The sequence below is a fragment of the Triticum dicoccoides genome, chromosome 5B (genome assembly GCF_002162155.2).
Source record: "Triticum dicoccoides isolate Atlit2015 ecotype Zavitan chromosome 5B, WEW_v2.0, whole genome shotgun sequence".
NCBI classification, from domain to species: domain Eukaryota; kingdom Viridiplantae; phylum Streptophyta; class Magnoliopsida; order Poales; family Poaceae; genus Triticum; species Triticum dicoccoides.
In genome coordinates this window covers 644214158-644238582 of record NC_041389.1, presented here as the reverse complement: position 1 = coordinate 644238582, position 24425 = coordinate 644214158, and positions in this window count along the sequence as shown.

Below are 24425 nucleotides of genomic sequence, written 5' to 3'. Positions count from 1 at the left end.
CATTCTGATATACTGGCGGTACCTGTTGCAGTCTTACAACAGAGATGGCGACGGAAGAATGGATCGATGATTGAGCAAGTACTCATTCGTTGGTCCGACACATCAGCCCTGCCAGACACCTGGGAAGACAAGTTGGCTCTCCAAGCCAGGTTTCTGGCTGCAGAGGCTTGGAGACAAGCCTCCTCGCAAGGAGGGGGGATGTCAGCGCCCCTACATCATAGTTCTCCAGCGGGCGTGCTGACATGGCCGGTACCAGCACGGGTGGCTCAACCAGCTCACCACCTAGCCCAAGGCCCACCCGGGACAGACGGCCCAACACGCGTGTCACTGGGCCGATGTGGGCGCAGTGACTCCCACGGGCTACCCCAACTACTTAAGGCAGCGGCCCCAGGAAGCGACGGATCTAGTGGATCAGAAACGGCGGCGGCGGCGGCACCTATCTTCGTGTTCCTCTTGTTCCTCATTCCCTGTAGCTCGTGTTGGCGATTGTAACTGAGTCTGTATCCTGAATTTGTGAGCGATACTAATAGATCGAGAGAGGTTACTACTAGTTCCTTACAACCATGGTCGCTATCTAGACGGCAGCGAGCCTGGGGTTGCCGCTTCAACTGGCCATTAGAGGGGCACCACCGCTCGACGGGAAGGTCGAGGTTGGGGGAGCCCGAGAACATGCATGATGAGGTAGAAGAAACTGGATAATGGCAAGCCTCCACTCTCAAACTGCGCTGAACCTGACTGTCTGGACCCAAAACCTTTGGCTATCAAGGTAGGGGAACCTCCAACTCAACCTGCAATAGATGTATTTGATGGAACCTTAGAGATGTAACTTCACAGATAGAAATGCATCTAAAGTGAATTACTGCAAAGTGATACCCTTAGCATACCTCAGAGATAACACTCTTAATAAGCTGCTCAGCCTTGTCAATACTCACATAAATTGCAAACCATTCCACCGGAAGAGTCATGGCATCTGAAAGAAGATCTGCATCTTTTGTAATTTAAATTTTTTTGCACTTGAGCTCATTTGCAGGTTGTCTCAGCGCATTTGCTCCGCAAACAAAAGTATGATCTCTACCTTGTAGCTAGTGGCTAGAAGTATGCATTTTTTGTCCAATGGACATTTTCAGGTTCATTAGCATTCTTTGGGGTTTATTGATTTCTACCAAATTCGTCACTAAATAATCAGTTAAATTTAAGCAAAAATATAGGGACAGTCTCACTTCTTTGGCGTTAGCTAGAAAATGTACTCCCTGGGTTCACTGGTTAATTGTTAGTTTTGGAACTCAGCTACATACGCTGAAATGGATTACATCTTATGTTCCAAAGTATCTGCAGAGTATCAGCTGCTGCTTCTCCTCCTTTTCTGCACAATTTTAGCCATGATTTTACAGCCAGAGCAAGGTCAGGCCTTGTGGTGCTGGTATGTCCTTGGTTGGTGTATCTGCAGCTTGTCGTATTAAGAAGAGTATCTATGCTTAGTCACAAATGCTGTATCTACTGATCAATGAGCATTCCAGTTCAAGCTCTGGTCAACTATAAGAGATGAACATATCAGCCGTTCTACATCACATAACAAAGAGAAATTTCAAGGGATGGTTGGTGTTGCTGTGACTACATATATAACATGGTGGCATTTGGGGCAAACTATCTGAAGATTCAGATAAGATTATTGAAGAAATCTGGAACAGGGAGTGGGGTTTGCTCCTTATGGATCAGGGGAGATCTCCATTCTTTGACAAATTAGGCTTGAAAATTTCGTTCGCACATGACAAATCATAATAGTGTACATGCCCATTTACTTATTTGGTATGGGAGGTTCAAGTTGTCCCTGAACATATGTTCAAAAAGGTCATCGGCATTACCAAGTCCGACTGAAAGGTTGGTCTTACTGGTTTGTGACACTAAACCCTAGGTACAAGACACACGTGGATAGAGAGGGGTGGGGTGTTGTAGAGATTAACCGATTAACCTGTGGTTTGCCTTCCACGTGCGGTCGGTTGGCGTCCTAGGCACCGTTCGCCTCCGCGACTGCGTCGGCCTCCTTGAGCTTTCTCTTCTGGCCGCCTTCAGCCTTGGACAGCGTGGGGGCGGCGGCGGCAGGCTTGGAAACAACATCTTCCTGCACGACAGCGACGCCCATACTCTGGTGCTCAGCCTCTCATGTCCTCTCCCATTCGACCATCTCGGAGACCAGATCGAGCAAACGCCTCGTAGAAAATAGGATATGCACAGAAGGAGCAGATGTACACAGACCTAGAGGATGGAGGAAGTGACGCCGGCCGCCGCCATCGCCAAGATCCCCTTTTTCGTGCGAGATTTGGAGGTTCGTTGTAGAAGGGCAGCGATCGGAGCGGCACCACTCCGCATGATGTGCTTGGCGATGCGTTTGGCCCGCCGTTACCATTGCCATCACTATCTTCCTCTCTCTGCGACAATGACGATAGCGGCGGCGCATCGGGTCGGGGGTGTGGGGCTAGGAAGACGCTGAGCAGACCCTGTAGTACATAGAAAGGTTGACTCATTGGGCCCAATTTAATACCAGAGGCCCAAAAATGTCACCAGAGTAGCGGCCCAGCAAAGGTGATCGCTCGCTGATAGCGTCAAAGCGAGCGAACGTGGGATCGAGGGACAATCGGACGGCCAACAAACTCCCCAAGTGATGATCAGACGACTACGAGTGCTGATGGCTTGGGAGGGCTGGAAAAGTGCTCGGTTATAATGTTTCTAATGATCTAGCCCTGCTGCCGGACAGTGCCCTGGAGGCCGCACAAGAGTCCGCTCCGACCCTTAACTCGGAGCCGATTGCGCCAATCGAGGATGGGTGGCTAGACACCGCCTCAGGGGCTGCTACCTCTATGGCGATGGAGCCGAATACCGACCCAGTCCCTTGTGAAGCTCGTGACTCCGAGGTGCCGGACTCCTCGCTGGACTCCGAACCTCCCACGCCCCTACCAATCGAATCCGATTGGGCGCTGATCATGGAGTTTACCACTGCGGACATCTTTCAGCACTCGCCTTTTGGCGACATCCTGAATTCGTTAAAGTGTGTCTCTTTGTCAAGAGAGCCTTGGCCGGATTATGGCCAGGACGGTTGGGATGCGGACGACGAATAAATTCAATGCCCACCCACCACCCACTTTGTAGCCACTGTCGACGACCTAACCGACATGCTAGACTTTGACTCCAAAGACATCGACGGTATGGACGATGATGCCGGAGACGACCAAGAACCAGCGCCTATGGGGCACTGGAAAGCCACCTCGTCATACGACATACTAGATCATGTCGGCGCGCGTTTCTGCGCCCGTCTATTATTGCAATCTAATATTATGCAATTATATAGATAAAAGAAGGTACGGATATATATGTAGACATTTTGTTGATTAAATTTGTATTGGAATTTTACTTGTACCGGAGATGATCTATACTTACGAATGGTATGTGAGAGATTAGCCTAATGGCCATTGTATGGTTTCAAGCATTTATAAGTATTAGGTCATCATTTTGCGCCATGTATCTGTAACTAATTAGTAAATAAGTTTTTGATAACTGATGAATAGAGTTGTCTGCATTTACTGTGAGTCTTTTTTGAGTGGTGGGCACTACATGTCTGCTGTTTGCACGAATTCAGGGTAAGAATTCTGATTTTGAATATGAATTTGGAGACTAAGATGGTCAAATCAGATGTTAGCTCATGTGAGGAGAAAGTTTAACTGGAAACTTGAAAGATGCATTTTGTCATGCTAATACAATTTGAGATAATATAGCATGGAGAGTTAAACATTCTTGGCAGAATAGTGCAATATCAAATCAGTGCATTTTCTTATAGGAATAGACATCAAGCTATCAAAACAAACATTATTTAGGGTAGAATAATCATATGTATAGAATTGCATGTTTAATTGTTCAGGGCACATGTTTTTGCAAACATAGTACCAAAACATAGATACTTCAGAAGACAAAGTTGATGATCATGTGACCATGCAGTATCATTCGCACGCAAGCGATATATTTATTAATGAAAAACTAAAGCAGTCGAAATGATAGACATATGCAGAACGCCGCCATTCCTTTTATTAGCACTTTAAATGCCGATCCAAGATCTTTTTAGAGTCAGTGCATCTTTTTTGCTGAAGGCGATTTATTTGTTTCAGTTGCAGGCTTGCAGCCTGTAATCCACAAAATTGTTTGTAAATAAATATTAAGCGGACATGAAGAAATTTTATAGTTTCTAAGTTGAACTTTAGACCTTCTATAGGACTTCTTCTGGTGAATCTTTTTGTTTGCAGTACCAATGTCAAAAGATGGTGCTTCTTGTTCCTTGGCAGAAGATGGTGTATGTGTTCCTTCAAATTATTGAAAGAAAATCACGGTGATAATGAAGTAAATAATTTTAGTCAATGGTATAACTAAGTAAGAAATGGTTGTACCATTGTCCCTGTCCTTGTCCTCAAGTTCTTTGTTGTTAGTGCTTGTGTAGTACAACTTGAGCAAGGACAGAGTATTTAGTTGTATTTTTGAGTGATTACATTGTTGTTATCTGCAGGAGCGTCAAAGATTGAGTTAGCCTGACAATCATGAACAGTGCAATTATGCATTAGGTAAATAAATTGAAAATTTATACTATATCCGTAAAGCAAAAGTACAAACCTTGCTAGCTTGCCAAGATGAGTAAGTTGATGTGCTGCTTGACCCAGAGCGGTATGTTGCTCGAATCGTCCTGTATACAACCTGCACTTTTTTTTGTCGGCACAACAGTGAACAAAACAAAACAAATCATATGTATAGAATTGCATGTTTAATTGTTCAGGGCACATGTTTTTGCAAACATAGTACCAAAACATAGATACTTCAGAAGACAAAGTTGATGATCATGTGACCATGCAGTATCATTCGCACGCAAGCGATATATTTATTAATGAAAAACTAAAGCAGTCGAAATGATAGACATATGCAGAACGCCGCCATTCCTTTTATTAGCACTTTAAATGCCGATCCAAGATCTTTTTAGAGTCAGTGCATCTTTTTTGCTGAAGGCGATTTATTTGTTTCAGTTGCAGGCTTGCAGCCTGTAATCCACAAAATTGTTTGTAAATAAATATTAAGCAGACATGAAGAAATTTTATAGTTTCTAAGTTGAACTTTAGACCTTCTATAGGACTTCTTCTGGTGAATCTTTTTGGTTGCAGTACCAATGTCAGAAGATGGTGCTTCTTGTTCCTTAGCAGAAGATGGTGTATGTGTTTCTTCAAATTATTGAAAGAAAATCATGGTGATAATGAAGTAAATAATTTTAGTCAATGGTATAACTAAGTAAGAAATGGTTGTACCATTGTCCGTGTCCTTGTCCTCAAGTTCTTTGTTGTTAGTGCTTGTGTAGTACAACTTGAGCAAGGACAGAGTATTTAGTTGTATTTTTGAGTGATTACATTGTTGTTATCTGCAGGAGCGTCAAAGATTGAGTTAGCCTGACAATCATGAACAGTGCAATTATGTATTAGGTAAATAAATTGAAAATTTATACTATATCCATAAAGCAAAAGTACAAACCTTGCTAGCTTGCCAAGATGAGTAAGTTGATGTGCTGCTTGACCCAGAGCGGTATGTTGCTCGAATCGTCCTGTATACAACCTGCACTTTTTTTTGTCGTCACAACAGTGAACAAAACAAAACAAATTTCATATGTATATTGAAGAAGATTTGGGGGAAGAGGAGATACAGGAACGAAGAAGAATTGCCGGGCCATGCAACCGAACTGATCGTGTAAATCAAGCTGACCCTTTGACCAGCCATCCGGCGAGGCGCTGCTCCAACCAGCGCGGTCGCCATGGATCCATTGCTCTGGACGGGCGACCCAAAGGGAAATGAAGAAAAGAAGTGTACAACATGAAATCCTCTAAATATGTCACCTTTCCGAGCGTGTAGGCCCAAGGCAGATCCGGCTACCCCGGCTCCAATGATGATGGCATCTGTCGGCGTCGGGCCATCCATGGTCGCGCTCCCTTCTCCGTCAGTGACCGCGTTGCCATCCTCCGGCGCGGGGATCCCTTCAATGGGAGCCCTTCGGCAAATAATGAGTGGAACGAGCGCTGTCGTAGAGGAAGAGCACGTGCAGACGAGGTAGTGGCGGTGGACCGACGGAGACAACGATGCTGAGAGAGGAGAACGATGGGTTACATTGCAATCTTGTAGGGAGGGGAGGGGAGGGGGTACAGGAATGCGAGGTGGCGTGGAGGGGGCTGGCAAACCGGCGGCGGCGGGATGGCCACAACGTCCTAGGGTTCGTCTAGGACTCTAGGTTGCGAGAGATACGAGAGGTCGGGAGAGGAGCGTCAATCTGATTCTATCGATCGAGACGAACGACGGTTAGTGATCTCACGGGCTGTAGAGGTTAATGGACTGGCAAAAAGGCCCAATGAACCACAAATCTCAGATTATTTTTCTGGAGTAGCAGCCCCTTAGGACAGGGCATCTAACGGCCAAAAATGATCCTACTGTGAGATCTAACGGCCAGAAATCGTGAGGGCGTGAGAGAGCTCCGTTTAGGCTCGGTTATACTGTCCTAAATACATGGTGGACATCCCAAAGGATGGGAATGGTGAGGGAACAGGGAAGGAAGACCCCTCCAAGAAACAGCCTAAGCGCCGGCGTCAGCGGCGCCACTCTAAATCCCGCCACAGCAAGAATGGAGATTCTGGCACCGGAGACAATAACACCCCGGACAGTGCCGAAGACAACCCCCTCCAGCAAGATTCAGCACAGGAGGATGAAGAAGCCATCCCTCATGAGAGAGCGGCAGACAAAGAGGTAGAGGACGATAATTACATGCCTCCCTTAGGAGACGAGGCAAGCCTCGGTGACGATGAATTCGTCGTACCTGAGGATCCCGTCAAACAAGAGCGTTTTAAACGCAGGCTCATGGCCACGGCAAGCAGCCTCAGGAAAAAGCAGCAACAGCTTAGAGCTGACCAAGATTTGCTAGCCGACAGGTGGACCGAAGTCCTTGCGGCCAAAGAGTATGAACTCGAACGCCCCTCCAAAAGCTACCCTAAACGCAAACTGCTGCCCCGATTAGAGGAAGCATATAAACCTACATCACCAGCGCACAATACGGCCAACTGGCCACCTCGTGGCCGAGACAGAGAGACCTCTAGACCCTCCACTAAAGTCGTACCCCGGCATCGATCGAAAAGTACAAAGCCACGGGGGAATGCACCGGACTTGCGAGACATATTGGAGGATAAGGCAAGACAATCAAGATCGATCTATGGATCGCGTGGGCGCCCCATGATGCGCGACGATGACCGTCGCGCCGGATATAGCAACTCCGGCCGGGCCGAACACAGTAGACAAAGCTCGCTTGAGCTACGTCGTGATATAGCCCAATATAGAGGCGCCGCACACCCACTATGCTTCATAGATGAAGTAATGGATCATCAAATCCCCGAAGGGTTCAAACCCGTGAACATTGAATCCTACGATGGCACAACAGACCCCGCGGTTTGGATCGAAGACTATCTCCTTCATATTCACATGGCCCGCGGTGATGATCTTCACGCCATCAAATACCTCCCACTCAAGCTTAAAGGACCAGCTCAGCATTGGCTTAACAGCTTGCCAGCAGAATCAATTGGGTGTTGGGAGGACCTGGAAGCCGCATTCCTCGATAACTTCCAAGGCACATATGTGCGACCACCAGACGCTGATGACCTAAGCCACATAATTCAGCAGCCAGACGAATCGGCCAGACAATTCTGGACACGGTTCTTAACCAAGAAAAATCAAATCATCGACTGTCCGGATGCAGAGGCCCTCGCAGCCTTCAAACATAACATCCGCCACGAGTGGCTTGCCCGACACCTAGGACAGGAGAAGCCGAAATCCATGGCAGCCCTCACATCACTCATGACCTGCTTCTGCGCGGGAGAGGACAGCTGGCTAGCCCGCAGTAATAACCTCGACAAAAATTCTGGCAGTCCGGATACCAAGGACCGCAATGGCAGGTCATGTCGCAACAAGCACAAACGCCGCATTAACCGCGATAATGCTGAGGATACGGCAGTCAACACCGGATTCAGAGGCTCCAAACCCGGTTAGCGGAAAAATCCATTCAAAGGAACTACTCTGGGTCCATCCAATTTGGACCGAATACTCGACCGCTCGTGCCAGATACACGGCACCCCTGAAAAGCCAGCTAACCACACCAACAGGGATTGTTGGGTATTCAAGCAGGCAGGCAAGTTAATTGCCGAAAACAATGACAAGGGGCTGCATAGCGATGACGAGGAAGAGACCCGGCCGCCGAAAAATAGAGGATAGAAGGGTTTCCCCCCACAAGTGCGGACGGTGAACATGATATACGCAACCCACATACCCAAAAGGGAGCGGAAGCGTGCGCTCAGGGATGTATACGTGATGGAGCCAGTCTCCCCAAAGTTCAATCCATGGTCCTCCTGCCCAATCACTTTTGATCGAAGGGACCACCCCACCAGCATCCGCCATGGCGGGTTCGCCGCACTGGTTCTAGACCCAATCGTCGATGGGTTTCACCTCACTAGAGTCCTGATGGACGGCGGCAGCAGCCTGAACCTGCTTTACCAGGATACAGTGCGCAAGATGGGCATAGACCCCTCAAGGATTAAACCCACAAAGACGACCTTCAAGGGCGTCATACCAGGTGTAGAGGCCAATTGTACAGGCTCAGTTACACTGGAAGTGGTCTTCGGATCACTGGATAACTTCCGAAGCGAGGAGTTAATCTTTGACATAGTTCCGTTCCGCAGCGGCTACCATGCACTACTCGGATGAACCGTGTTTGCAAAGTTCAATGCGGTGCCACACTACGCATACCTCAAGCTCAAGATGCCAGGCCCTCGAGGAGTCATCACGGTCAGCGGAAACACTGAACGCTCCCTCCGAACGGAGGAACACACAGCGGCTCTCGCGGCAGAAGTGCAGAGCAGCCTCTTGAGGCAATTCTCGAGTCCGGCCGTTAAGCGACCGGACACTGCTAAGCGCGCCCGGAGTAACCTACAACAAGACCACCTGGCACGTTCCGAGCATGCGTAGCAATGCGGCCCCAACCCCAGCCCTCGCAAAATTTCAAGACCAGTACTCCGCGTACATCATTACGCTCTAGAGATACCATGGGCATAGGGGAAGGGGCACGACCACGGCAGGCCCAGAGTGCGGCTCAACCACACCAGGGGCTCCCAAGTGTGTCATCCTTTTTCTTTCCTTTTTTTTCTTTTTTTCTTCTTATCCTCAGGACTCCATTTACCAGAGGCCCTGTCCGGCAGCAGACCTGCCGAACTCACGATGCAACAGCCAGGGAAGGAGAAGATCTACGACGCGAATCCAGGTGGTCTCCATTAAGAGCATTATACCTATTTTATATACGCCATTCCGCAGCCTACCCCTGGAGGGGGACATGCTAAATAGTTCCATCCCTTGCTTATCGCACTATTTGTATCGTTTTGCATTCATGGCAGTATTTTTTGAATAAACAATGCATTGCTTTTTGCCTATAATCGCATTCCTTTCTTATACATATGTTCATTTATGACATGTTGCATCCGTACACTTTGGTACGGTCAAATACACGAGGGGCTTAAGTTCCCCACATTATGGTATGATAAGTCCGAACACTTTCACAAGTGCGGCACCCCGAACTTATAGCATTATATGCATCGGCTCCGAATCATGTCTTGGGTCAATAGTTGGGTTTGGCCGGCTCCCATGTTTTGGTACCTTACGTTCCGTTATATCGGCTAAGGTAGCGCTGGGAGAACTACCGCGATTGTGCCCCAGTTGAGCTGGGCGAGCACCTCAGTGGAGAAAGCTAAAACTGACCGTCATGATGGGGCGAGAGCCGGTCGCTGTTCGAGAGGTTTTTTTGAGTCCCTAAAGACTTATGCCGCTTAGAGCGAGGAACCGGCTTTGTCCGGCCCAGGCGTGGATAGCGCCCCGAGTTCGGCCTTCGAACACTAGGGGCTTCGCCAAAATTTAAAATTATAGAATTCTATGGCTAAGTGAGAGTGTTCAAGCATTATAAGTCTGGTTGCCTCGTTCGTTGTGTTGAGCGCCTCCCTAGATGGACCCAAAAATGGGAACAAGAACGCTCAAGTTTATCCCGAACACCCCAGCACTCATGGCATGGGGGCTGAAGCCGACGACTTGCCATCTCTCAGATTTGATAAACGGCCACACAGAAGGTAATATTTTAAATTAACAAGCGTTGCTTAGTGCATACGAACAAACTTTTCGGCGCACAGGATAATAAAATGCGAGTCTACTTAAATATTACATCTTTGGAGCACTCACCCACAATAATGCGGGCACCCTTCAGGACACCCTTATAATACATCTCGGGCGTACGATACTCCTTGCTCGGCGGTGGCGCGTCCGTCACAAGCTTCTCAGCATCCATCTTGCCCCAGTGCACTTTAGCACGGGCAAGGGCCCGACGGGCACCTTCAATGCAGGCGGAATGCTTGATGACTTCAACCCACGGACAAGCATCCACCAGCCGCCGCACCAGGCCAAAGTAGCTCCCAGGCATGGCCTCTTTGGGCCACAGCCGAACTATGAGGCCCTTCATGGCCTGTTCGGCCACCTTGTGGAGCTCGACCAGCTGCTTCAGCTGGTCTCTAAGGGGCACCGGATGTCCGGCCTCAGCATACTGAGACCAGAACACCTTCTCTGTTGAGCTCCCCTCCTCGGCTCTGTAGAAAGCGGCAGCATCGGACACTCTACGGGGCAGATCTGCGAATGCTCCTTGAGAGCTCCGAATTCGGGTAAGTAACAGGTAATTCACTTTTACATGCTTGCTTTGCATGAAGAATGCCTTACCCGCCGCTATTTTCTTCAATGCCTCGATTTCCTGGAGGGCCTTGTGGGCTTCGGCCTTAGCGGCTTTGGCACTCTCAAAAGCCGACGCAAGCTCGGACTCTCGAGTCTTCGAGTCACGCTCCAAACTCTCGTGTTTTTCCACGAGATCCTGGAGCTCTTGCCGTACCTCTGCCACTCGCGCCTCCTGCTTCTCTCGCTCGGCGCGTTCCGTGGCCGCATTGCGTTCGGCCGTGGACACCGCCTCTTTCAGGGTCGCCACCTCGTTCGTAGCCCCTGGAGTACCCATGTTATCCTTGTCATTTCTCTTGCAACCAAATCCTTTTCTGTAAGGTACAACTGTAATAAGGTGTTACTCACCTTCCTTGTCCTCGAGCTGCTTCTTGGCACGGCCGAGCTCGCTCTCGGACCGCTCGAGGCTCTGCTTCAAGGTATTGACCTCCGCAGTCAGTGCGGCAGAGGTCAGCAGCGCAGCCTGCATTCCCATATTGACATATTTTTTAAGACTCCTACGTATACCTTTTTAGATCCTCAGTCCAACTTTTCTTTCCGAACACCGCACCGAGCATCAGGGGCTACTGTCTATGCGGTATTATACTACATATCTAAAAATTCTTACCTCAAAGCCTATTAGAAGGCTGCTGCAGGCTTCGGTCAGCCCGCTTTTGGCGAGCTGAACCTTCTGAATCACCGCACTCATGACAGTGCGGTGTTCCTCTTCGATGGAAGCGCCGTTGAGCGCCTCCAGCAAGTTATCCGGCGCCTCCGGTTGGACGGAGGCCGCCGGCGACACAGTCTTGCCCTTCTTACGAAGGGGCCGTCCACCGGACTCCGGAACCACTGCAGGTTCCGGTGCGGAGTCCGGTCCAAAGTCCGGGAGGTTGCCCTGCGGCACCTCCGGGGCCTCCTCCACCTGGTGGGTCCCCTTCCGGGATCCCACTTCGGCGTCGTCGGCATCACGGGGGGAGGAGGCGGTCGGAAGTGAAGTGCTATTCACATCCGACGTACCCAAGGACCCGCTCGACGAAGCGGGAAGATCGTCCTTGAGCGGACTACAGGGTTGTATGCGGCGTTAAAAGATGCTATGTGACAAAAAGAAAATTATGAGTTATTCAGGAGTCCGGATACTTACAATCTCGCTAGGGGCTTGGCCCTTGAGGGCCACTCCTCGTCGTCGTCGCCGGCGTTGGCAGAGCAGTCCAGGGGAAGGGTCCTTCCCTTCTTGGACCCTTCGGCCTCCCCCGTTGGGGAGGCCTTCCTCTTCTTCTCTCCCCCTGCTAGGGGAGAGGCCTCTTTCTTCTCCTCCTCGTCCTCGTGGGAGGAGTCCGCCTCGGAGTCATTGGACGATGAATCCGATAGCACCTGGCGCCGGGAACTCCTCCGAGTTCCCGTGGCCTTCTTCTTGGCCTTCTTCTCCGGCACCACGTAAGGTGCCGGGGCCAGCAGCCTGTCAGACGGGCATCCGCTGGGTCTTCTGGAAGGGGAGCCGTACAGTTAACCTGTCCGAACGTCTCCTGCCAGGCCTGTTAAAGGTATTAGGAGTTTAGATCCCACATAGAGTCAAACTATGAAAAGCAAGTGTCCCATAAAGGATAACATGGCTTACCTCGCCAGCCGGACGCTGCGAGCTGAATCCGTGATCTTCGGTAGCGGATGCGGGAGCCTCGGTGCCCTTGAACAGCACCCTCCAGGCCTCTTTGTACGTAGTGTCGAAGAGCCCGCTCAAGGTCTGGTGCTGTGCCGGATCGAACTCCCACAAGTTGAAGTCCCGTTGTTGGCAGGGGAGAATCCGGCGGATGAACATGACCTGGATTATGTTGACAAGCTTGAGCTTCTTGTTCACCAGGGTTTGGAGACAGGATTGAAGTCCGGTCAGCTCCTCCGAATTACCCCACAGCAGGCCCTTCTCTTTCCAGGAAGTGAGCCGCATGGGGATGCCAGATCTGAATTCGAGGGTCGCTGCCCATTCAGGGTCACGCGGCTCGGTGGTGTAGAACCACCCCGATTGCCACCCCTTGATGGTTTCCACAAAGGCGCCCTCGAGCCAAGTGACGTTGGGCATCTTGCCCACCATGGCGCCTCGCACTCCGCTTGGCTGCCCTTCACAACCTTCGGCTTGACATTGAAGGTCTTTAGCCACAAGCCGAAGTGGGGCTGGATGCAGAGGAAGGCCTCACACACGACAATAAACGCCGACATGTTGAGGATGAAATTCGGGGCCAGATCATGGAAATCCAGGCCGTAGTAGAACATGAGCCCCCGGACAAAGGGGTGGAGTGGGAAGCCCAGTCCGCGGAGGAAATGGAGAAGGAATACCACCCTCTCATGGGGCCTGGGGGTGGGGATGAGCTGCCCCTCGTCGGGGAGCCGGTGCGCGATATCGCTAGACAAATATCCGGCGCTGTGCAGCTTCTTGATATGCCCCTCCGTAATGGAGGAGGCCATCCACTTGCCTCCCGCTCCGGACATGGCTGGAGAAGGTTGAGGTGAGATGTGCGGACTTGGGCGCTGGAGCTCGAGTGCACGGAGATGGATAAGCAAAGGAGGAAGAAGGCGTAGGTGAAAAGGTGGATCCTTATCCCCTTATATATGGGCGGACGAAACTGTGCGACACCACCAGCCTGGTAAAACTCGCTTATCTCCCAAGCGCCACAATCAAAGGCGCGGTTGGGTTACCCACGTCCGTATTGATGAGAATCCCGGAATAAGGGGACACAATCTCTGCTTCGACAAGACGTGCCAAGGAAACCGCTTCGCTAAACGCGCTGAGGTGGAATAATAAAAATGATTCTTATAAAGGCTTGGCCGCGGCGTGATGTCATGCCACAAAATACGTCAGCAGATTGAACTTGTGTAAATATTATTCTCTCTACGGTGGTATGTGGAATTTATTTTGCAGAGCCGGACACTATCCTGGTGTTCACGATCTTCTATGAATTATTCGGAGGAGGAACCCGCCTTGCAATGTCGAAGACAATATGCGCGGCGGACTCTCGTCATTGAAGCCTGGTTCAGGGGCTACTGAGGGAGTCCTGGAGTAGGGGGTGTCCGGATAGCTGAACAATCATCATTGGCCGGACTCCAAGACTATGAAGATACAAGATTGAAGACTTCGTCCCGTGTCCGGATGGGACTTTCCTTGGCGTGGAAGGCAAGCTTGGCAATACGGATATGTAGATCTCCTACCATTGTAACCGACTCTGTGTAACCCTAGCCCTCTCCGGTGTCTATATAAACCGGAGGGTTTTAGATTTAGTCCATAGGACGAACAACAATCATACCGTAGGCTAGCTTATAGGGTTTAGCCTCCTTGATCTCGTGCTAGATCTACTCTTGTACTACCCATATCATCAATATCAATCAAGCAGGAGTAGGGTTTTACCTCCATCGAGAGGGCCCGAATCTGGGTAAAAACATCGTGTCCCTTGTCTCCTGTTACCATCCGCCTAGACGCACAGTTCGGGACCCCCTACCCGAGATCCGCCGGTTTTGACACCGACACCGACCACCCAACTGCAGCTATACAAATCATCGTCGAGCACCGAATGCTCTCTGATAGTATTACCAAAACCAGAACGACGGATCAAGAGGATAGAAGGTCAAAATTCTCCCTGATTTGGGGATTGAAATATCGCACGGAAGGAAAACGGGATAAACCCCAGGTTTCCTACTCTAGAAGACCCTAGTTTTTCCCTTCTCGTCTTCTCATTATTCATCAATCCACTTATAAGCCACTAGATTGAAATTGTAGGTAAAGTGAAAAAGGTAAACAGTGATAAGAAATGCTAATGTAACTAGGTTAACGATGCTTAATCCCCCCAATGGTAACTCTTTTGATCTGATATGTCCATGATCTTTCAAAGGGAGTCGATAGTAGCGGGTTCAATACCAGTCCAGACAATACCTCACTAGAGTAGTTAGGGCCGCAACGGACCCACTATATCGAGGATGGGAAAACGACAAGGATAGTTTCAAGGAACAAGACCTTGACGGAGTTGAGTTAAGTTAGATGTATTCACAAGAGGAAGAACTGTAACTTGGCTAAAATTGGAGTGAGGGATTATCACATTAGAAACAAAAACACTTAGCGATGATCACAATAAAGTTGGGATTAGGGTCCATGGTGTTCACTATAGAAAAAGGCGATGTGTTGTGTTCTCACTAGGATTGTAGTTAGCGGGCTGAAAGTATTCACTAATCTGGAGAGGTATTGTTAAGGAACATACTATGAAATAAATTAATGTACGTACAAACACGCCCAGGAACACTATGAAGATGCATGGATAGCAATCATATTACAACGATCAAAAGAAGGGGCTGCCGCGGACATTTAAAAGATTGTTTATAGAATGTAAAAATATGTTCATGTAATTTGAAAAAAAATGCATCCGACTATTAGAAAAAATAGTGAAATTTTAAAAAATGTTTGTAACACTTGTAAAATTACTCACAAGTTTTTTTTTAAAAAAAATCATGATCTTTTCTTAAATAAAGTTTAAAAAAATTTCAATGTGTATTTAAAAATGTTCAATCTGCATTTGGAAAATCTTAAACATGTATTTCGAAAATATTGGATGTGTATGTGAAAAATGTTCAGCTTGTTTTTTCATTGTTTTTGATATAATTAAAAATGTTCAACTTGTATGAAAATCGATATTCATTTTAGCAATGTTCAAAATATATTTGAGAAATTTTCAACATGCACCTATAATATGTTCAACATGTATACGTAAAATGTTTAGTCTGTATTAAAAAAGTCAACATATTTGAAAAAATATTAAAAAAGAAAAACTGGATAAAGCCAAACAAAACCATTAAAGAAAACATACAGAGAAAATAATAAGAAAAAACCATGTTGAAACTTCTAAAACGGTCCATTGGAGCTTTCCAAAACCCCTCACTAGAAGCTACAATTGGGCCAGCCCATTCTAAAATCGCCTACTGTGAGATGATACTCGGTCTCGCATTGACCGAGATATAGCTCTCACACTGTCTATGTGCGCTGAGTATAGATTTTCCCATGAGTTCGGGAATTAGCAGGTGGACGCAGTGACTCGGCTCTAGAGCTCAGCTGCTCCTGAGCATGAACAGTAAAATCGAAAGAAATAGCAATAAAAATCGAAACAATTCAAAAAAAATGGCATGCAAGATGCTCGAGTACGTGATGCCCGTGCCAAATTTGGTGGTGTTTCGACATCTGAGTAGGTCTTAGCAAAAAAATCAGGCCTAAGAATGTTTCAAAAAAAAGCGCAATGTTTGAATCAAGTTTTTCTTTTTTGCCATGAACTCCTCATATCTCGGAAAAGCATGACTTTTTTGCCAAGACATCACAAATTGGTATCTTAAAAGGACAGACCTAGTGCGTAGAAACTCCCACACGAGGTGGAGTCTGGGGAGGGATTATAAAAACCTAGTCTTACCCATGCAAAGGGCAATGCAGGATGGTTTTCTAACACAGAACCTCTTAGTACTTGGTATCTTGGTTGACAAAAAAGAAAAATCATTTTTTTAATTTTTCTAGTATATTTTTTAATTTACTGTTCAATGAGAACAGATGAGCCTGGCCAGAATTTAATCGCTAGCAGGTTATCCTTTTTGTTCCAAACGGGAAAGTACTAGTACTAGCAGATATAGCTCATGATGCCTATGTGCGCCCAATATAGATTTTTCCACGAGAGCTCAACTGCTCCCGAGCGTGAATGGTAAAATCAAAAGAAATACTCTTCTTTTCGCTCAACAAATGCAAGTTTGTCAGGGTTTGCTTACTAGTTTTCCTGGAAGGGTTTTCTCCTTTGATCTTTTCCCTTGTTTTATGATTGGAATGAAAGTAGGATGTTTATCCAATCCAAACTATTTATTGAGGGCAAAAAAAGATCAAAACAATTCAAAAAAATTGGCATGTAAGATGCTTGAGTGTCTGATGTCCGTGTCAAATTTGATGGTGTTGGGATATCCTAGTAGCTCTTGGTAGAAAAAAAAACACGAAATTAGGGCCCGTGAGAAAGTTTGAAAAACAAACTATTTGAATTTGATTTAGTCTTTTTTGCCACGGGCACCTCAGATGTCTGAAAAGCACGTTATTTTGCTCGGACAGCATGCATATGGGTATCTTGGTTAACAAAAAAAATCAGATTTTTTTTAAAAAAATCTGGAATATTTTTTGAATTTACTGTTTGCCGATAGTAGATGAGTCTGGCACTATAATTGAATATCGCCAGCAGGTTTTTTTTTGTCAAAACGGGGAAAGTACTAGTACTAGCAGGTTATCGTGTGGCCATTGCCCGTGTATGCTGTGTGCGTATCCGTGTAGGCTTAGGAGTTCAAACTTGGGTCTGCTTGCTAGGTGTAGGTTAGCTCCTATATATACCGTATGCACACAATCACAAAAGCAAAAACTAGAGAGCCCCTGGAACTAGACAAAATCTGATCGATCTGCACGCCATGACGACTAAGGGTGTGTTCGGTTTGTGCCCAAGGTTGCCCCACTAAAGCATTGGCTAGCCAAAATTTTGGTTGAGGTTTTGGTTGTCTATGATTTGGCCAACATTGACAAGAAAAATAAACTAGAGTTGGCTAGAGTTCATTGGCATGCCAAAAAATTGACACCCATCCAAACAAAGACCAATCTTTGGGTCATGATCCAAATTTTGATAGGTGCATTTTGGCCACAATCCAAACACATCCTAAGGCTGCGCGTCCCCGGCCGTTCCTGGTGATTGGAGACATCGTGAGCAACTACGACTTCCTCGAAGACCCTGGATCGCTCGCCTTGGAGGCCGTGGTGTGCAAGAGGAGTGCCGTCGGCTGCGGCCCGAATGGCATGCGCGTCATGGAGGCCATCTCGCTCTACGTGGTCCGTGGTGACGACGACGACCCGGTGCGCTGCCCCCGGATGTGCATCCGCGTGTCCGACCAGGCGTTCGACCTACTCGGCGCGGAGATCGACGACAAGACGACGGGCATCTGGGGAAGGGATGTCAGCATCGGCTGCCGCGTGCTCTCCCCGCAAGGGGACATCATGGTCATCAGCTTGGTGTTCACAGCCGAGCACGACCCCAGACCTTTCCGGGCATACTACCTCGTCTACGACTCCGCAACCGCGTTGAAAGGATCGATATGGTTGACTAGAGGGGGGGGGGGATGAATAGGCAACTAACAATTTTTAACCTTTTCTTTACCAAATTAAACTTTGCAACAAAATAGGTTGTCTAGATGTGCAACTAGGTGAGCAACCTATATGATGCAATAACAACTAGTACACAAGCAAGCAAGGGATGTAACAATAAGTAAGCTTGCAAAAGTAAAGGCACGAAATAACCAAGAGTGGAGCCGGTGGAGACGAGGATGTGTTACCAGAGTTCCTTCCTTTTGAGGGGAAGTACGTCTCCGTTAGAGCGGTGTGGAGGTACAATGCTCCCCAAGAAGCCACTAGGGCCACCGTATTCTCCTCACGCCCTCACACAATGCGAGATGCCGTGATTCCACTATTGGTGCCCTTGAAGTCGGCGGCCAAACCTTTACAAGCAAGGTTGGGGCAATCTCCACAACAATCGGAGGCTCCCAACAACAACAACAACACGAAGCTTCACCACAATGGAGTATGGCTTCGAGGTGACCTCAACCGTATAGGGTGCTCAACACCCAAGAGTAACAAGATCCGCAAGGGATAAGTGGGGGGAATCAAATTTCTCTTGGTGGAAGTGTAGATCTGGGCCTTCTCAACCTATCCCGAGCAAATCAACAAGTTTGATTGGCTAGGGAGAGAGATCGGGCGAAAATGGAGCTTTGAGCAACAATGGAGCTTTGGGGGAAAGAGGTGGGTCAACTAGGAGGAAGAAGACACCTTTATATAGTGTGGGAACACATCCAACCGTTACCTCACTGAGCAGCCCCGCACAGGGCGGTACTACCGCTGGGGAAGGGCGGTACTACCGCTGAGAGCGGTACTACCGCTCCCTACCCAGCGGTACTACCGCGCGGGAGAGGAGGCCAGGCCACTGGCCCTAGAGCGGTACTACCGCGGGAGTAGGAGCGGTACTACCGCTCCGAGCGGTACTACCGCTTCTACTACCGCTTGTAGTGCCGCAAAACCCGACACGAGAAAACACCGTCTCGAATCGAGGCGGCAGTAGCGCGGTACTGCTGCGGTACTACGGCCAAAGCCCGAGAGCGGTACTACCGCTCTACGGAGCGGTACTACCGCTGGGAGCGGTACTGCCGCTGGAGGGCATCGGCGGTACTACCGCTGGAACAGTGCGAGGCAGGTATGGAAGAGAAGTTGCGGCTCCAGAGTTGCGAAAGGAAGACGACGGGTGTGATAAGGATGTGTACGTGTTGATTCCACCCTAGTCTTACCAAAGCGGATCCCCTCTTAATAGTACGGTGACTCCTACGAGACTAGTCCACCAACAACGAAACGAAGGAGCTACACCGTCTTGACTAAAACACCGAGGGGAGAAAATCGTCTCGTGCCAATGGATGATTCTCTGAAAGAACTTAACGCACACGATTAGTCCGCAAAAGCATTGTCATCAATCACCAAAACCACTAGGGGATAAATATGCCCTTACAATCTCCCCCTCTTTGGTGGATTGATGACAATACGGGATTTGCATAAACAAGATATAGAGTAAGCATACAAATCCCACGGTCCTAACATGTAGATGGGCTCCCCCTGGATGTGTGTTATTTAGATAAGTGCTTTGGACTGCACAGCACACATACTAGGATCAAAGCTCCCCCTACATTTTAGAGACCAACAATCTAAGCATGGTGTATGAGAGCAGCATAGATGATATAACAAGAAAAGCACGCAACGCATAAGCTAGATAGACATAGATAATGATACTGGAAATGTAAGGTAGCATATGTCTTACACCATATGACTCGAACTTAAGTCTCACTCGAACTTAGGTCTCACAGACAAACCAACCAAAGCAAATGCGAGGAAAACACAATCAAGACACGAATAAGAGACGAAAGACACACTCGCAAATCCCTAAACTCTCTCCCCCTTTGGCATCGAGACACCAAAAAGGAGAGGGAGTGTTGCTACCGCTCCAGGTGAGAGCAAATGAGGGACACACGCATCAGAGCCCAGCGGAATCATCGGCACCACCGTCGTCAGTCTGGAAGTGCTCGGCCTCAAGTCGGTCCACGGGCAGTGCTGCTGAATCCACTCCTCCTCCTCAGTAAGTTGGTCCTCAGATCCACTCTTGACTGTAGCACCCAACTTATGCATGAGCTCCTTGTGACGACCGCGAGCCTTCTTCTCAGCCACATGAGTCATGTACTGACCGTGAGCCTCCATGCAGAACAGCTTCTTCATCTTAGACTTGAGCTTCTTAGCCCAAGAGGGCTCTGCCTCAGAAGGCATGTAGTCATCATCCTCATCATCATCAGCTGCAGGCTCCTCCTCTGTCTCCATGGCAGCAGCAGACGAAGGAACTCCAGTCTTAGGGGCCTGAGTGCCCCAGTTATCCTTCTTCCTCAGACGCTTGACATCGTGAGAGATCAACTCTCCAGACTCCAGTGGCACCTTAGGATATACATGATCCCAGGCCTTCTCAATGAGCAGCATGATGAACGGACCATAGATCGGGCACTTGCGCTCGGAGATAGCAGACAGCAGCTCAGACCACATAACATGAGAGATATCCAAAGACTCGCCGGTGGGATTTTCCTTCTCACGCTGGCAGAAAAGAAGCATGTCCACGAGATAAGAGTGAACCTGGTCCAGATTCCCAATGCGAGGGAAATGGGTCTCTCTGAAGACGCGGTGAAGGATATCCAGATAGGCAGGCAGCTCATAGGTTTCCTTCTGTGTCTCCTGGTTGATCTTCAGAGTGCAGTATGGCCAGAGAGCTTGCTTGTGAGTGCAATGAGCGTGGGCGTGCGGGCGAAAGCCAACAGGAGACTCAAGACCGAGGTCTTGCACCCCAATCAACTGCATGAACGCTTTCCACTTGACAGAAAGCAACTTGCCATGGGTCATCCAGGTGAGTGTCCTGTCCTCATCAGTCCCAAGGTGAACCGTGGCATAGAATTGGGCCACCATATCAGCATCAAAGTCCTTGTTGAATTTCATGATCCCAAGAATGTTCAGTTGAGTGCAAATCTGAATAGCTTCACCAAAGTAGTCGGGATCTTGCTCCATATGGTCGGTGTCGATGGAGTGCACTTTGACAAAGAAATTCTTCTTCGCTTTGAGTACATCGAAGAAGATGGCAAACTGGAACCTGTTCCAGAACGGACGGTTAACCAAAGTGGGATCTTGGTCAGCTTCATACGGGTTGCGGTGGCGCCTCGCCCAGAACTCCTTTGGCGGCATTTCTGGCACTGTTTTTCCGGGCTTGGGATTGACCCCTGACTTCTTCTAGAGTTGAGGTGGAGGTGGAGGTGGAGGTGCAGCACTTGAGGATCCTCCGGCAGGCTCGGTGGTACGGTAGCGCTTGGACGTGGCATGTCCAGGATTGACACGACGAGCCTGATGCTCAGGGACCTCATCACCGGCATCCATGGCAAGAGGACAAAGTGGGGATTGTTTACACCGAAGGGAATGGAGAGGGCTGGCCCGGAGAGGGAGATCCGCTGGAGCCCTCCCGCGGCGCCGGTTGCTACAGAGAGAGAAGAATAGGCGAGGGGACGTGCGAATGGGTACGGGGGAGAAGAAAGTCCCCCTGCCCCCGATATAACCCCCTCCCGCGCCTCTCAGCGGTAGTACCGCGCTGGAGGGCGGTAGTACCGCTTGGAGCGGTAGTACCGCTCGCCAGCGGCGGTAGTACCGCCAGCAACCAAAAACTGCTTCTAGACTCAAGGAAAAACTCACGAAAAGAACGGGAAGGCAAACAAAATACAAACAAAGACCAACAAGACACCAAAAACACGCGCAACGAACCGGAACCCACTCCTTCAAAGCAACCAAACGAAAGAGGAGCGGGCTCTGGCCTCTCTCAAGAGAGGGCGGTGGCCGGAGCCACCTATGTTTGAGTCAATTGGTATGGCACCGCGAAGAATTATCCTTGGGCCCATGACCAAAACTCGTCTTTGAAGCACAAGTACCATAAAAAATGTCTAATGTGAAAGAGTTGATCGTTTTATGCATAATGGGGGGAGGGAGAGTTCATTGAGAGAACAACACTCCCCCTATGTCCATGCCTACACCTAAACTAGACAACAAGTTGAGTGTGGTGGGGGGTGCACGGGTTCAAGTCACATTGCTCAAATCAATGATATTTAGCTCATGCCTTAACTCGCGAAATCTTGCTTCATCCAAGGGCTTCATGAAAATATCTGCAAGGTTATCATGAGTGTTGACATACTTGAGCTCGATCTCCCCTCGCCTAATGTGATCCCGGATGAAGTGATACCGAATCTCAATGTGCTTCGTCTTGAAGTGTTGCACCGGGTTGAGAGAAATCTTGATGGCACTTTCATTATCACACCAAAGAGGCACTTTGTCACAAATGACACCGTACTCCTTTAAAGTTTGCCTCATCCATAAGAGTTGAGCACAACAACTACCGGCCGCCACATACTCCGCTTCGGTGGACGAGAGAGACACACAACTTTGCTTCTTGGAAGACCAACTTACCAAAGGGCAACCAAGGAATTGGCACCCTCCGGAAGTGGACTTCCTATCCACTTTGTCTCCCGCCCAATCGGAATCCGTGAAACCTTCAAGCTTGAAGTTTGCTCCTCTTGGGTACCATAAGCCAAAGTTTGGGGTATGAGCCAAATATCGAAAGATTCGCTTGACCGCCACAAAGTGACTTTCCTTTGGTGCGGCTTGAAAACGTGCACACATCCCCACACTCAACATGATATCTGGTCTAGATGCACAAAGGTAAAGCAAGGAGCCAATCATGGAGCGATATACCTTTGGATCCACCGCTTTACCATTGGGATCGATGTCAAGTTGGCACTTGGTAGGCATTGGTGTAGTAGCCGGTTTGACATCACTTAGCTTGAATCTTTTAAGCATGTCTTGAGTGTATTTGGCTTGGTTGATGAAGGTTCCTTCTCTTCTTTGTTTGATGTCAAAACCAAGGAAGAACTTCAACTCTCCCATTGAAGACATCTTAAACTTGGAGGTCATGAGAGCGGCAAATTCCTCATTGAAAGCTTTGTTAGGAGAACCAAAGATAATATCATCAACATATAGTTGGCATACAAACAACTCCCCATTGACCTTCTTAGTAAAAAGAGTGGGATCGATTTGTCCTACTTCAAATCCACGATCTTGTAGCAACTCGGTAAGGTGGTCATACCACACACGTGGGGCTTGTTTAAGGCCATAGAGTGCCTTATCGAGTTGATACACATGATCCGGGAAGTAGGGGTCCTCGAACCCGGGGGGTTGCTTGACATAAACCAACTCATTAATAGGACTATTAAGAAAAGCACTTTTCACATCCATTTGTTGCAACTTAAAGTTGTGATGGGAAGCATAGGCAATCAACAAACGTATGGATTCAAGACGAGTAACGGGAGCAAAGGTTTCACCGTAGTCGATACCCTCGACTTGGGAGTAGCCTTGAGCTACCAATCTTGCCTTGTTGCGAACGATGTTCCCATGAGCATCTTGCTTGTTCTTGAAGATCCACTTGGTTCCAATGACATTGTGGTTCCCCGATGGCCTTGGCACCAATCTCCAAACTTTGTTGTACTCGAAGTTGTTGAGTTCTTCATGCATGGCATTGAGCCAATCAAAGTCTTCGAGCGCCTCATAGACCTTTTGGGGTTCAACACAAGAGACAAACGCGTGCTGTTCACAATAGTTTGCTAATTGTCTACGAGTGCTTACCCCCTTCCTTAGGCTTCCAACAACATTCTCCATGAGATGGCCTTGAGTGGTGAGCTTGGAAGCAATCTTCACGGCGCGACGCTCTAATTCCTCCTCGGATGTGGAGGGAGGAGGGTTGACTTGATCATGTTGAGCGCCGTCTTGAGCTTGTTCTTGATCTTGAGCTTGAGTTTGCTCTTGATCTTGAACTTGCTCGAGGGGGAGAACTTGACCTTGGGCATCATTTAGAGGTTCACCACCATCTTGAGGTTGATCTTGCCCTTGGTCTTGTTCACAAGGTTGAGGTCCTTCACTTTGTTCTTCGGAAGCATGTGGGTCTTGATGAGGTGATGGCTCTACTTGAGTAGAGCATTGTCCTTCTCCTTCAGCCACAAGGGGTTCCTCAATGGGTATGATTTGACAAATACCCATTCTTCTTATGGCTTGGGGAGGAATTTCATCACCTACATCACAAGTACCACTTTGCTCCACTTGGGAGCCATTATTTTCGTCAAACTCCACGTTACACGTCTCCTCAATGAGTCCGGTGGACTTGTTGAGGACACGGTAAGCACGAGAGTTTGTAGCATAACCAACAAATATGCCCTCATGAGCTCTAGCCTCAAATTTAGACAAGAGAACACCTTTCTTGAGAATGAAACACTTACAACCGAACACCCGGAAGTACTTGAGGTTGGGCTTGTTGCCGGTGAGAATCTCATATGGAGTCTTGTTCAAGCCTTTGCGAAGATAGAGCCGATTGGATGCATGACATGCGGTGTTGATGGCTTCG